Source organism: Rattus norvegicus (assembly GCF_036323735.1).
Source record: "Rattus norvegicus strain BN/NHsdMcwi chromosome Y unlocalized genomic scaffold, GRCr8 chrY_unlocalized_24, whole genome shotgun sequence".
In the NCBI taxonomy this organism is placed as follows: Eukaryota; Metazoa; Chordata; class Mammalia; order Rodentia; family Muridae; genus Rattus; species Rattus norvegicus.
In genome coordinates, this window is record NW_026947383.1 from 165,103 (window position 1) to 180,276 (window position 15,174).

The 15,174-nt window shown below is 39.8% G+C and overlaps 1 long non-coding RNA gene across 1 annotated transcript in view; it reads left to right on the forward strand.

Moving 5' to 3' along the window:
• Positions 1 to 226: 226 nt before the first annotated feature.
• LOC134484654 (uncharacterized) overlaps positions 227 to 15,174 on the forward strand; it is a 33,830-nt gene continuing 18,882 nt past the window's right edge. The window contains exons 1-2 of the long non-coding RNA XR_010062237.1: positions 227 to 427; positions 5,554 to 5,660. This is a non-coding gene — a long non-coding RNA (uncharacterized LOC134484654). The remainder of the gene's footprint in view (positions 428 to 5,553; positions 5,661 to 15,174) is intronic.

The window sequence follows — 15,174 nt, forward strand, 5'->3', positions numbered from 1 at the left end:
GACAAGACAATTCTCTAGATTTAGAGAGATGGAGTATGTAAAGGTTTCCACTGTGTCACAAGAGACTCTCCTGGAAAAGGCACTCTTGAAACTGGTCAATATAAGGAAAGCTGTTCAGCAGGTAGGACATGGAGGTTCTCAGTGACATCATCATCATTAGGTCCTTCCCGAAAAATCTCTTGTAACCTGGAGAGCCCTAGCTCCTTCTGTGAGGTCAGAAGTGTTGTTGTGACACCACCTGCTTCTCAGATATTCCTTCAGTACATCTAGGGTTTGTAACTGGCCTTTAATTCAGAGTAAACAGCCATTTTTTAGGGAGAGCAAAGAGGATGAAAGGATCCGAGATGAGGAGAAGGAAGCTGCCCTTCTGTCATGGTATAAAAAAGGAAGAAATACATGGTCCACTGGAGAGCTCAGTGAATCCTGGGTAGGTGTTTAGTGTGTTCCCTGAACAGACAGCCTTGATCTGACCCTTCCACATATGGGAATCAAGAGCTGTGAGCCTCTCAGAAGCATCTGGACTTCCCTGTTCTTATGGTTCCTGGAAGTCAGAGAGTTTATATCATTAATTTCTTTATTCCCAAAGCCAAGGGTTGGGAAATGCACAGTTGATTTCCTGAGAGCTCATGGACTTTACTCTTTTTGAAAAGAAGAAAAAGGTCCTAAGGAAAAAGGGAGAGACAGGAATTGTGTCCCTAGCTCAGAGAAAACTCCTCCATGGTTTGGATACCTATATTGCAGTTTGTGTCTGACACTGATATCTGGGAGAGAGAAGTGCTTCTAGTTGAGATTTCATCATCTGTCTTTCACTAGTATTACTCTGATTACCATTCCATTACAGTAACCCTTTAGATTTCAATAGGTGAGATTAGGTAGCAGTTTCTTTTACTTCTTCCATTTTTTTTATTTTTTGGCAAAATTCATTGCTTATTTAATTGGATATTTCTATATTTACATTTAAAATGTTATTTTCTTTCCCAGTTTCAGGTCAATATGAGCCCTAACTGACCCCTCTCCCCTTCTTCTATAACCTCCCATACTGCACCTTGACATTCCCTTGAACTGGGAGTCAAACCTGGAATGACCAAGGGCTTCTCCTTCTATTGGTGCCCAACAGGGTCATCCTCTGTTACATATGCAGTTGGAGCCATAATTCTGTCCATGCACAAAATATTGGGTTAGTACCAGAAATCTCTGGTTCTTTGGCATTGTTTTTCTTATGTAGTTGAAAGCCCCTTCAGTTCTGTTTGGAGCGACACTCTTGATGCCCTCCACTGTTGATGATATTATTATGGTTAGAATTTACTATCACTATTTTCATGGAAAATCCCCACCAAGCTGCAAAATAGTAATACACATTTGGTGGTAAAGAAAAAATAATACTATTTTAAAGTTGTCCTGCTGACTAATAATATGACAAACCTGTGACATTTCTGATACTTTGTGAACATCACCTTATTACCTGACCACACCAGTATTGTATGTTGGTCCTGGGTAAATGTTTCTTACTTTTCCCTGCCCTCTGTTACCCCTGTTATGGTATAAATTCAGCCTTGGAGGAAAATAAAATTGCTGCCCTGGTCAGACTCCTGTCTTAACGTCATTATTTGTCCCAAGAACCCTTGTCCCAATTCTATTCCAGGCACCCTCTGATCTCTCACTTACAAAAGGCACCCAAGTTGCGGCTCTTTGAAGGTGTCCTGGAGGAGAAAGTCTTTCCCTATTAATAGGCTGGTCTGTCTTCTTTGTTTGTGGAAGACTTTGCTCCTTCTTGGACCTTTGGCTCCCACCCCTAACCCCCTCCCAGAGCTATTGCTGAGTGATGGGACAAGCATTCTACTCTCATCTTTTGTGACAGGACACAGAGAGTCATTCAGGACACAAAGAATAGGGCTATGGGGTCTTAAAGCACTTTGGTGCAACACAGGGACTGTGCTCCCTCCAGACCACAATTGGTTAAGAGATCAGAGGTAAGCTTGAGCAAGTCTGTGTCTTGTGTTCTGTGTTACTTTCTGTTTTGTCTCTGTGTCATGCTTTGCCTTTGTTTTATGCTGACTTGTGTTGTATGCCCCTGCTGTCTGAAGGGTTTGAGTCCCAACTGGAGAAGTTTTAGAGTCCACTTGGTGGTCACTATTGGTCCTGTAAGGGGCTTATGGCTGTGACAGGTCGACTTGCTTGTTGTCACAGGCCATAGGCCCTAGAGGATGCTCTAGGAGGAGAAAGGAATATAGAGGACACTCTAGAGTCACATTGGGAGGTGGGATCAGATGTTCTGCCTCATCCCAGAAACAGCTAAGGTTAAGCTGCATTTTGGGCCAGGTATTGAAGGTAATGGGCATCTGTGGAATTCACTTATAGAATGCTTTTTCTTGGTCTTGTTTGTCTAGTTTTTTTCTTTGGTATTGTCGAGTGTCTTTTTTGGCTGTTGTTTCATTTTTGGACTTGGACTGATGATAGTGTTTGAAATCATGGAACTGTTTGCTTTCTTTCTCAAGAAGTTTTACTTGGTATACTTGGTGCTTAACTTGGAAATAATTTGCTTGAGAGAAATTGTTTTCTGCCAGGGAACCTGCCTTATCTGCTGGCCCTATTGCAAGTGAGGAGTTGGTCTTCAGCATTAAGTCACCTTCCTTGTTAGTCATCATTGACATAGACAGTGCCTCTGATCCTATTCCTGCAGCGGTCAGTTCTTGCCCCTGTGGTCAAAATGCCCCAGGTTGAGAATCAGTGTAGTCCCGAAAATAGTTTCAGAAAGAGTCTGCAGCAGACTGCGAGGAACTTCTTTGTGCCAGACAGAAAAGGCTTTACTCTAGGATGACAAGAAGAGCACCGGCTCTTCAGCTTACTCCAACTGGAGGCTGTGGCCACGGTCAGGATCAATGTTTTCTTTTTCATGGCCCTCTAACTCAGTGAGGCGGCTTGGTGAACGGCTACCACTGCAGTCCTTGGAGGGCTATACTTCTATTAAAGATCAGTACTCCAATGTTAGTAATCTATTTATTGGTTGTAAGATTCCGGAAACCCAACACAATTGTGACCACTGCCTCAGGAATGGTAGCCGAAAGCGTCCTTAAAACCAATTGCCTGTAACTATAGCTTACTCTATGATATCTGAGGCTTCAATCGGATAACACCCCCTGGGCAAGCCCCCCTTCAATTCTCAAATGCTATTTTCTCCTGGTCTTTTGGCGCAAGGTCATCTAGCATGTATGACAGCCTGGAAGAAACTTCCCCCTTAAAGTAGACGAACCATACAATTATTTTATCAGCCACTTGGCATCTAGCACTCAGTTCTTAACCATCTCTCTATCCTTTTGTTATTAATTCTTACTGGAAGCCTAGTGTCCTTCAGAGGCTGGGTCTCTTGAGAGGCAGAGCCACTGAGCTGACTCTAAGGAGCTGAGCTGAGCTCAGGACAATCAAAGTCCCGAGAGACAGCCGGTAACAAACCAGCTGCCCCTCTGCTCTCATTTTTGTTTCACAGGCACAAAGCTTGTGCCTGATTATGGGCTGGCCTTTTTGCCCCAAGAAAGCTGGCCCATTTAGCTGTATGACTGAATGCTATTTGTCACCTATCTGGTTGTTCCACGTGCTCTCACCATGTCACCCCCTAGCATTCTTGCCTGGCACCTTACCGCTGTTCTTAAGAATTTTATCACCCAAGACACTGTGTAATTTGACTTAAAATATATCCCATCCTGCTAATATGGATGTCCCAGATTCACATTCTGAAGGTACTAATTTTAAAACAAGGGATGGTACATTCCCCTAAATATTAAATTGATATACTTGGGGTCTTAGAACGTTTCAATCAGAGGTTGATACAGAGATTATAATTACTTTAAAATTGTTAAAAGATACAGTGCATTCTTACTGACCTGCTTTTGGGCAAAAAGATCCAAAGAAGGAGCCCAGCGAGGCACTTAACATGGCGTAAGGTACACGCGACTTCATCTACAGCCTGCATTCCACTCAAAGGACCTGCTTCCTCAAAGAACTGTATCGCTTCAAGAAGAATGAGAAACCTAACACCCACTCCAGGACAGCTAAATTATGTATTCTTCAAAAATGCAATACCATTCATAGGATTTGACTTTTTGGATAATGCAATTATGATTGTTGCAGGAACCCAAATTGTATTGTCTATTTGATTTATTTTGAGACTTTAAAAAATGTCAATCAGCATGCTATTTTTCCTTCTATGTTTCAACACATTATTTATTTTTCAGTTAATGATGCTGTACATTAATTATTTGGGGTTTGCTTATTCCTTATTGGACATTCATGGGATACCTATTTATCTCCTTGTCTTTTGCTTATATATTTTGGCCCTTGGACATTTAATCATTTATCATCCTTGTTAAGTAACAGGGAGATAATATAACAACAAAACCTATTCACTTATATTATCATAGGCTAACTATCGACGATGCTTTGATGAGGGTCAAGTTCACCTACAAATCTCCATCCCAGTCCAGGGAAGGACATTTTTGTTCCTCAGTCAAATGAGGCCATCATTCTTTTTTGCCTACTGTCCTGATGCCTTTGCTGAAAAACCAAAAAATTCTCACCCCTGCGTGCAGAGCTGGACAGTCATTGATGGATAGAGAATGATATATACATGAATAAATGGCCTAAGACAGGAGGGCCGACATTAGCTGCTGCCTTATCCCATGATGGGCCCTGGCTACAAGATTCTCTTGGCCATGTGACAAATAACACCCCAAGTTAGACAGACGCAGTTTCCAAGGGGTGCATTCCAGTACATGCATGGGCACTGATCACTTTTACATTTGAATATATGTAAATTGGAGATGTTGGTTGCAATTCCCTTGAAGCCCTCCATTGTAGATGTTATTATTATGATTAGTATTAAGTATGACTGGGTTCATGGAAAATCCCCAGTCAGCTGCAGAAGACTAATACAAATCTGGTGGTCAAGAAAATAAAAATATGGTAATGTTGTCCTGCTGATTAATAATATGACAAACCTGTAAACTCTGTACCATCCTTTCAACATCAATCCATGACCAAACAAATCATGTGTTTTGCCCTGCGTAAATGTTTCTTAGTTCCACCTCCCTCTGTTAACCCTCTTATGGTATAAATTCAGCCTTGGAGAAAAATAAAATTGACGCCTTTTTCAGACTCTTGTCTTGGCATCCTTCTTTGGTCCTTTGTCCCACATTCTCTTCCAGGTACCCTCAGAACCCTCCCTTACACAGCATTTGTAATCCCTTCTCAAAATCTACCAACAACATATCAGTTGTCAGTAAACTAGTTTGCCACTAGCATTCACTTCTGTATTTGATATGCTCTAGCTGTTTCTCTTAGGAAGGAGCTATATCCGGTACCTGGCAGAATGCACTTCATAGCTTCATCACTCATATCTAGTTTTGAATATATATATATATATATATATTCAAATATATATATTTGGTCTCTCCTACAGCAATGAGGTTAGGTAGAATTTTAGCATGGATTGTGCGCAACTAGCTAAAGAATGTAGAATCCACAAATGACAATGGCAAATAATCTCACTCCTGTTCTTAGGAACCTATTGAGGTTGATGTTTAACTGGACCTCAAGCCATTCCTCTCACTGCCCATCCTCCTAAGTATGATGTATGGCCTGAAGAAATAATCATGGTGGGAACACAGGTAGGTAGATATGAGAGAACTGATACTTAATTGGAAATAGAACCACATTCTATAGTCAATGTTGTCCTTTGTTTTATTGATATCTGCTATTTTTTGGATAAAATAAGCATTTGGGAGTTTATCATTCGAAGTAGGTAGACAATATTTACATTGTTATATTCATTCTATTGCTAGACCCACATTGTTGCCAAAATCAATGAAAAAAAATGGAATTGGAAAACAGATTATTTGATAACACATTCTGGAATATATATATATTCCAGAATATATACACACACACACATATATATATATATATATATATATATATATATATATATTCCAGAATATATATACGTATATAATATATATATATATATATATATGTATATATATATATATATATATATATATATATATATATATATATATATAAATTCCCCAATCAAGGAACGTACAAATAGAAAATGAAATACAATATACACTCAATTAAAGGTCTGTAGGGTAAATACAGGTTTTTGGGAAACAAAGAAAACCTAGGAAACTGAACTGTATATCACAGGAATGGACCTGGTAATAGAATTATGATCCAGAAGAATCTCCTCCATCCTATGTTCCTAGATGTTTTCTACTCATGCCAAGCCCCTGAATAACTTTCTCCATTCAGACCATGTAAACACTAATACAGGAAAGAGAAGTATCTAGACTTGGAGAGATGAAGTTTGTAGTACGTACAGGTTTCCACTGTGTCATAGGAGACACACCTGCAAATCACATTCTTGAATCTATTCAATGTACCTCTCCAATATTCCTTCAGTTCATATAGGGTTTACTAATTGGCTGCTAATTCAGTGTAAAGGGCCATTTAGGAGGGAGGACAAAGAGGATGAAGAAATCAGAGGTGTGGAAAAGAAAGCTGGCCTTCTGTCTTGGTATAAAAAAAGGAAGATATGCATGGATTATGGGAAATCTCAGTCCTTGGTAGGAGTTGAGTATATTCACTTGAGACACAGACATGACCTTAGCCCTCCACATACGGGATTCAGGTGCTGGAGCCTCTCAGAAGCATCCTGACTTCCCTGCTTCTAATGGTTCCTGGAAGTCAGAGAGTTTATATCATTAATATCTTTATCCAAAAGGCCAGGTGTTGTGAAGGACACTGTTCTTTTCCTTAGAACTCATCGTTTTTATTCTTTCTGCCCAGAAGAAAATGGTCCTAAGGAAGAAGTAAAAAACATGTATTGTATCCTCAGCTCAGAGGAAATTACTCAATTATTTGGATACTTATAGAGCAGTATGTTCTGATACTGGTATTTGAGAGAGAGAATTGCTCCAAATTTGGACTTTATCACCTCAGACTTTCCACTAGTATTATTCTGACTATAATTCCCTGATAGGGACCATTTGGATTACTGAGCCAATAGGTCTGATTAGCTGCTAATTTTCTTTTCTTTTCTTTCTTTAATTTTTTTTTTGTTTTTTTAGCAAATTTTATAGCATTTTTAAATGGGTATTTCTATATTTACATTTCAAATGTTATTTTCTTTCCCAGTTTCTTGTCCATAAGATTCCTAACTGGTCTTCTTACCCTTCTTCTATAACGCCTTTACTGAGCCTTGACATTCCCTTGAACTAGCAATAAAAACTAGGGAGAACCAAGGGCTTATCCTATCACTGATGCCCAAAATCACCATACTCTGCCACATATGCAGTTGGAGCCATAAGTCTGTCTATAAACTGTCTTTGAATATTGGTTTAGTACCAGAAAGCTCAGGTTAGTTGAACTTGTTTTTCTTATTTGGTTGAAAGTCCATTCAGTTCTTGAAATCCTTTCTCAACATCTACAAACAAGGGGTCTTTTTTCAGTTATCTGGTTTGCCACTAGCAATCACTTCTGTATTTGACATGCTCTGGCTGTCTCTCTAATGAAAGATCTATAACTGTTTATTGGCAGAATGCACATTTTAGCTTCATCAATCTTATCCAGTTTTGGTGCCTGATTTTATATATATATATATATAAAATGGCTCCTACAACTATGAATTTTAGTGGAATATTTACATGGATTCTGTGCAATTAGGTCAAGAATATAGGATCCACAAATGACAATGCCAAATAGATTCCTTCCTGTTCTTATGAACCTGCTGAAGTTGAGGTTTCACTGGACCTCAAGCAATACATTTTGCTGCACATCCCCCTGAAACTGACGTTTGGACTGAAAAACTCTCATGTCTTGCCCTGGGAATACAGGAAGATAGATATTAGAGAAAAGATATGTAATAGAACTATAGAACTGCATTCTATAGTCATTGTTGTCTTTGCTTAACTGATGTCTGTTAATCTTTGGATATTATAATGATTTGGGAGTTGATCATTTGAAGTAGTACACAATATTTCCACTGTTATATTCACGCTATAGCTGGGTCAAGTTTGTTTACCAAATTTATTGCAAAAAATGGAATTCGAAAAATGAAATTTTTGAGTACTCATGCAGGAATATATAGAATGTCCCCTGTCAATGAATGTACAATCAAAAAATGTAACAAAATATCCAGTAAATTAAAGGTCTGTAGGGAAAATATTGGCACATGGGAAACTGAGAAAACCTAGGGATTTGAATTGTATTTCACAGGATTGGACGTGGGAATGAAATTAATCTCCAGAAGAATCTCCTTCACTCCTTGTTCCTAGATATTTTCTACCCATGCTAAGCCCTTGCCTAACTTTCTCCATTCAGAGCATGTGACCACTAATGAAGCAGAGAAATCTCTAGCTTTAGAGAGATGTAGCATGTGAAGTATTACCCTGTGTCAAAGGGGACACTACTGGAAAGGGCACACTTGAAACTGGTCAATGTAAGGAAAGCTGTTTAGCAGGTAGGCCATGGCAGTTCTCAGTGACATCATCATTAGGCCCTCCATGAAAAATCCCTTGTATCCTGGAGAGCCCTAGCTTCTTCTGTGACGTAACAAGTGTTGCTTCGTCAGCAATTGTCTCTCAGATATTCCTTCCATATATCTATGGTTTACTAATTGGCCTCTAATTCAGAGTAAAGAGCCATTTGGGAGGGTGAACAAACAGGATTAAGAGATCAGAGATGGGGAGAAGGAAGCTGGTCTTTTGTCTTGGTATGAAAGAAAAAAGAAACATGTGGTTCTTGGGAAAACACCCTGGGAAGATGGCTTTAGTTTTTTTGATCTCTGGTTTAACTGTGATCTTGGAGAAGTTGCTGAACATTCTAAAGACCTTTGGGCAGATGGTAAAGTTTCTAGATACCCCTTTTTTATTTCATTGGTCCTGGGGATTGTACGGCTGATGGTAAATGTTTCCCAGGAAGACTGCTAAGCCAGATTGATTTTTGGATGCTTTAGAAGACATGGAATATTTCTGATATACTTGGGCTGATGGCACAAGGTCTAAAAGATATTTTTCGATGTGGACTTTCCCTCAGACTTTGAAAATATAAAAAAAAGCTTTTGTAATTTTGAAGTCTAATTTGCACAATGACAAATCACTTTGAGCATGGACAACACTTACTGGAGCCCTAGAGCAGTGTGAAGAAATTCCCTGAAACCCTGGGCAGACGGTGAACATGCTTTTTGGTAGAAAAGTGAGTTTCTTGAGCACCTTGGGACAATATGGAATGTCCAGTATGCCCTTGTAAGGATTGGCAACTTTCCAAAATTCCTTCGTCATTTTTGGAAAATTCAAAGGGCCTATGGACAGATGGAGAATGTGTGGGACTCACCTGAGGAGTAGTTGTATCTTTTGGTGTCTCTTTGTTTCCAGAAGATGACACAATATCCCAATTCACAACTGTCTTCCTCAGAGGAGAAAGTTCTCAAGACTCCATCCGAAGGATCAAATCTTAACCCTGTGTTTCTAGAGACTGGATGCTTATGGTCCACTATGGTAGAGGGAGAATGCAATCTATTTCTTCCCAGTGTGCACATGTGATATAAATCTACTTGGGTAGACAGGGATAGTTGTAAAGCATGCTGTTCAGGTGCAGTAGATCCTCAGACATCCTTCTCAGATGAGGAAGGTCTTAATGTATCATGTATATGTGTAGAAATCCTGACTGTGACATCAGAATGGTGGTTAGGTATTAGAGCTACCTCTGAAGATGTGACTTCTTCTAGAGCATCATGGACATATGTGAAAGATCTGGGAGCCTCATGAGCAGATAAGGATGTTTCTACACATCGTTGTGTAATTGTGGAAGTTCCAAGAAAATTTTCTTCTGCGGGAGAAATGGAATCAGACTTTCATATAGAAGTGTCAGGTTCCCTAGCCTGCTTGATAGGCAAAACGGCTTCGAAGGCACCTTCAGGAGATAAGGTAAAATCCAGAGCCTTAGAAGTATTTTGCAGATGTTCTGGGTCTGCTTCTGGGTATAAAGAAGGACTGGATACCTTTGGGAATATTTGGAAGAGTCTGTAGAGTCTTTTGTGTTTGTGGATGTTGGCTGAGCTTGAGGAGATTAAGAAGTTCGTATAGACACCTGTGAAGTTAGCAGAGGTCATATCCATTCTTTTGCACAAATGCAATCCAAGCAATCCCTTTCCTCAGCTGTTGAGGATGGTACAGACACTGGTATTTCGTTATCATGTTCCCCCACTCCTGGTTCATATATGGTTGAATCCATAACCTTCTCTACAGATGGAATATGTCCTAGAACATCTTTTGTACATGTGTCACATCGGCAAGCCATTTCTACATATGTGGCTGTGGGTAGAACTCCTTTTGTAGATGTTTCTTCTCTCACAGTCTCTTTAAGAGATAGAGTACTACTCAGAGAATTCTGCTAAGTTTTGGGAAATGCTAGCATCTCTGCTGTATATGTGGAAAAATTTGGAGCCTCTCCTTACAGGACAGAATGACCTAGAGTCCCTTGAGGAGGTAGGGGATGTTGTATCTTCTCTGCACTTTGTATAAATATGGAGTCTGCATGGCTCATTGACTATGTGTTGTGATAAACTTGGTTCTTTTGGGCCTGATGACAAGTCAGGAGGGACCTTTTCGGTGGTAGAGGATATTTGAATAATTCTCTGTTGTATAGTGACATTGTAAGTACTGGGGGAGATGGTGAGGGTGCTAGATCATATTTTTTATATGCTGAAGGCACAAGAATTCCTTTGGTGGACTTAGAATTTTCTACCACATCTTGCTTGGGTATGGAACACTGAAGAGCCCCTTCTGAAATTGTCAATGGTCCTTGATCTAATGTTGTACATGCAGAAAGTTTTGTCTCTGCTTGGGCTGGTATGTGCGTTATGAGTTTCACTTTGGGATTTGTGACTGCATTTTGTCACTCTGGACCATAAGTGATGATTTAATCTCATTTTTAATAGTGGAGGGCTTTTAAGTTCCTCTTGGTTTAATAGGGAAGTTCTGAAACGCCCTTTTTCAGCAGAATCAGGTTTAAAATTCGCTTTACCCTAAGCAGATTGCATAAGGCACTTTGATGTAGATTGGGGACATCTTTGACTGTCTTTCGGATTGGACATAGCTCTCTGCCCTGCTTTGGCAGCTATCAACGGTATTAAAGTCTCCGGTGGAGAGGGGGCATGTATTAATCCATTTGTGGAATATGAATAATCACTGAGATTACCTTTAAGAGAAGTAGTTTGCAGCCCTCTTTTTCTGATGGGGCCTGTTGTACCTCCCCTTGACCAGAGGGGTCTTGTCCATCACACTTTGGAGGAGAATTGGAATGATTAGAGACCTACAGGATAGGGAATGAACATTTGAAACTCCTCTGGAATCTCTGTGTGACAGAGAGCTGATCACCCAGAAGAGTGGGCAATACTGGGACCTCAGGGAAGGAGAGACTGCCACTTCTGTCCACCTGTGCCGACATCCCTAGCCCAAGAGGAAACTGCACAGTGCCTCTGGATACATGAATATAGTAGGAGTCAAGGTACAGGAGCCCTGCAGTCCAAACTGCATCTTTATCTGGTTTAGTCCAAAATGCATCCTACATCCAAATCTCATGGGATTGGAAGACTTAGAGCATCAGAGGGGTGGAAACCCCTGAAAACCACCTAGCTCCAACTGGGCCTCCTGTGCATAGGGACCTAGGAGCAGTAGGGGTAGGACATTTCTGCTTGTGGCTCTCATAGAGAGCTGAAAGTCAGCTGTGGAATGACTTCTGGCCTGAGACCAGTGGTAAATCCAACTTTTCTGCTCTAAGTGACCTGACTGGTGGACTCAGAACAAGCAAAGGCAGAACTCTTCTGGGACCAGGCACTTCCAGTTTCTAGCTTTCTCCTGAAACTCGTCATCCCGGCCCAGAGCTCCCTGCTCCTAGACGCTGTGGGAGAGAGAGCTGATTATCCAGTATTGTGCACAATACTGAGCCTACAAGGAAAAGAGGCTCCCATGTCTTCCCACTGTTACCCACATCTCTGGCCCCAGACAAAAGAGCATAGTGCTACTGGACCCAGGAATATAGAGGAGTAAAACTGTAGGAGCACCATGTCCCAGACAGTGCCTGGATCTGAAATGAACTGGATGAATAGCTCACTGCACACAAATCCAGAGGGTGGGGGAACTATACTTTCAGAGGAGCGGACACTCCTGGGAAACCAGAGGATACTATTCTATCCCCAAATTCCTGTCTCAAGAGGGAAACACCTTGTGCCTTCTGTGCCCCCACCCGCACAGAAGGACCTAGGAGAAGTATGTGAATTTCCTTCTGGTTCCTGCCCACAGGGAGAGCTGAAAGCCAGTGGATAGGAGAAACTACTCGGCTGAGAGCAGAATACTCTGTTCCCATAACTGGCTAAAAGAAATCAGGAAAACAGGTTTACAGCCGTCCTGACACACGAGCATACAGGACTGTCAAGCCACTGTCATAAAGAGCAAGACAAGCTAACTCTAGAGACAACCTGATGGCTAGAGGCAAGAACAGGAACTCAAACAACAGTAATCTAGACTACTTAGGCTCATTCAGAGCCCAAATCTCCCACAAAAGCAAACACTGGATATCCAAACACACCAGAGAAGCAAGATCTAGATTTAAGTTCACATTTTATCATAACCATGGGGGATGTTAAGAAGTTCATAAACAACTTCCGTAAGAAAATACAGGACAGTAAAAAAATACAGAAGTAAACAGGTAGAATCCCATAAAGAGGGAACAAAAAGGTACCTTAAGAACTACTGGGAAAACAACAAAACAGGAGAAGGAAATGAACAAAACCGTCCCGGTATTAAAAATGGAAATAGAAACAATAAAGAAACACAGAGGAAGACAACCCTGGAGATGGAAAACCTAGGAAAGAGACCAGGAGTCACAGATGTTAGAATCACCAACAGTATAAAAGAGATAGCACATATAATCTAATGAGCAGAAGATTCCATAGAAAACATTGACACAACTGTCAAAGATAATGTAAAACCGAAAAAAAACTCCTAGCCCAAAACATACAGGAAATCCAGGACACAATGAGAAGATAAAACCTAAGGATAACAGGATGGAAGAGAGTGAAGACTGCCAACATCAAGGGACCGTAATATCTTCAACAAAATTATAAAAGAAAACTTCCCTAATCTAAAGGAAGAGATGTCCATAAACGTACACAAAGCCTACCGAACTCCAAATAGATTGGACTGGAAAAGGAAATAATCCCATCACATAAAAGTCAAAACACCAAATTCACAAAAAAATATAAATATTAAAAGCAGTAAAGGGAAAGGTTAAATAACATATAAAGGCAAAGCTGTCAGAATTCCACTAGAATTCTCACCAGAGACTATGAAACCCAGAAGATCCTGGACCGATGTCATACAAACACTAAGAGAACACAAAGGCCAGCCCAGGTTACTGTATCTAGCAAAACTCTCAATTAACATAGCTGGAGAAACCAAGATATTACATGACAAAACCAAATTTGCATAATATATTTTTACATATCGAGTAAGACAAAGGAAACTAACTGGCAAACCCCAACACAAGGAGGCAGGTAAAAATCATAGGTAAAGCAAGAAATTAATCTTTTCACAACAAAACAAAGAGAAGCACAGAAACGTAAACTAACCTTCAATATGAAAATAAGAGAAAGTTACCATCACTAATCCTTAATATCTCTCAACTTCAAAGGACACAATTTCCCACTAAAAATACACAGATTGACAAACTGGATATGTAATGAGGACCCAGCGTTTTGAACTACAGGAAACACACTTCAGAGACAAAGACAGACACTACCTCAGAGTAAAAGGCTGAATAAATACTTTCCAAGCAAATTGTCTGAAGAAGCAAGCTGGAGTAGCGATTCTAATATCATATAAAATCTACTTTCAACCAAAAGTCATCAAAAATCATAAGGAAGGACACTTCATATTCATCAAAGGAAAAATCCACCAAGATGAACTCTAAATCATTAATATCTATGCTCCAAATAAAAAGGGACCTACATACATAAAAGAAACCTTACTAAAGCTCAAAGAACATATGGCACCGCAAATAATAATAGCAGGAGATTTCAACGCCCTACTGTCATCATTAGACCGATCAGGGAAACAGAAATTAAACAGAGACATAGGCAGATTAACAGAAGTTATAACCAAATGGACTTAACAGATATTTTAGAACATTCTATCATAAAATAAAAGGATATAACCTCTCACCACTTCATGGCACTTTCTCTAAAATTGATCATATAATCAATCAAAATCCAGGCCTAAAAAAATATGGAAAGATAATAATAATCCAATGCATCCTATCAGACTCCATGGGCTAAAACTGTTCTTCAATAACAATTAGGAAAGAACACCCACATATACATGGAAGTTGAACAATGCTCTACTCCATGATAACTTGGTCAAGGAAGAAATGAAGAAAGAAATTAAAGACTTCTTAGAATTTCATGAAAATTAAGGTACAATATACCCAAACTTTTGGGACTAATGAAAGCTATACTAAAAGGAAAGCTCATATCTCTGAGTGCCTGCATAAAGAAACAGGGGAGAGCATACAGCAGCAGCTTGACAGCACACCTAAAACTCTAGAACAAAAAGAAGCAAATATTCACAGGTGAAGTAGAAGGCAGGAAATAATCAAACTCATAGCTGAAATCAACCAAGTAGAAAAAAAGGGGACTATACAAAGAATGAAGAGAACCAAATGCTGGTTCTTTGGGAAAATCAACAGGATACATTAACCCATAGCCAGACTAACCAGAGGGCACACAGAGTGTTTCCAAAATAACAAAATCATAAATGGAAAGGGAGAAATAACAGCAGAATCAGAGCAAATTATAAAATTTATCGGGGGTTGGGAATTTAGCTCAATGGTAGAGCACTTGTGTAGCAAGCACAAGGACCTGGGTTCGGTCCCCAGATCTAAAAAAAAATTTAAAAAAAATTATCAGATTGTCCTACAAATGCCTATATTCAAGAAAACTTGAAAATATGGAGAAAAAGGACAATTTTCTAGACAAATGCCAGGTACCAAAGCTAAATCAGGAACAGAAAAACCGTTTAAACAACCAATAACTGTTAAGAAATACAAGCAATCATTAAAAGC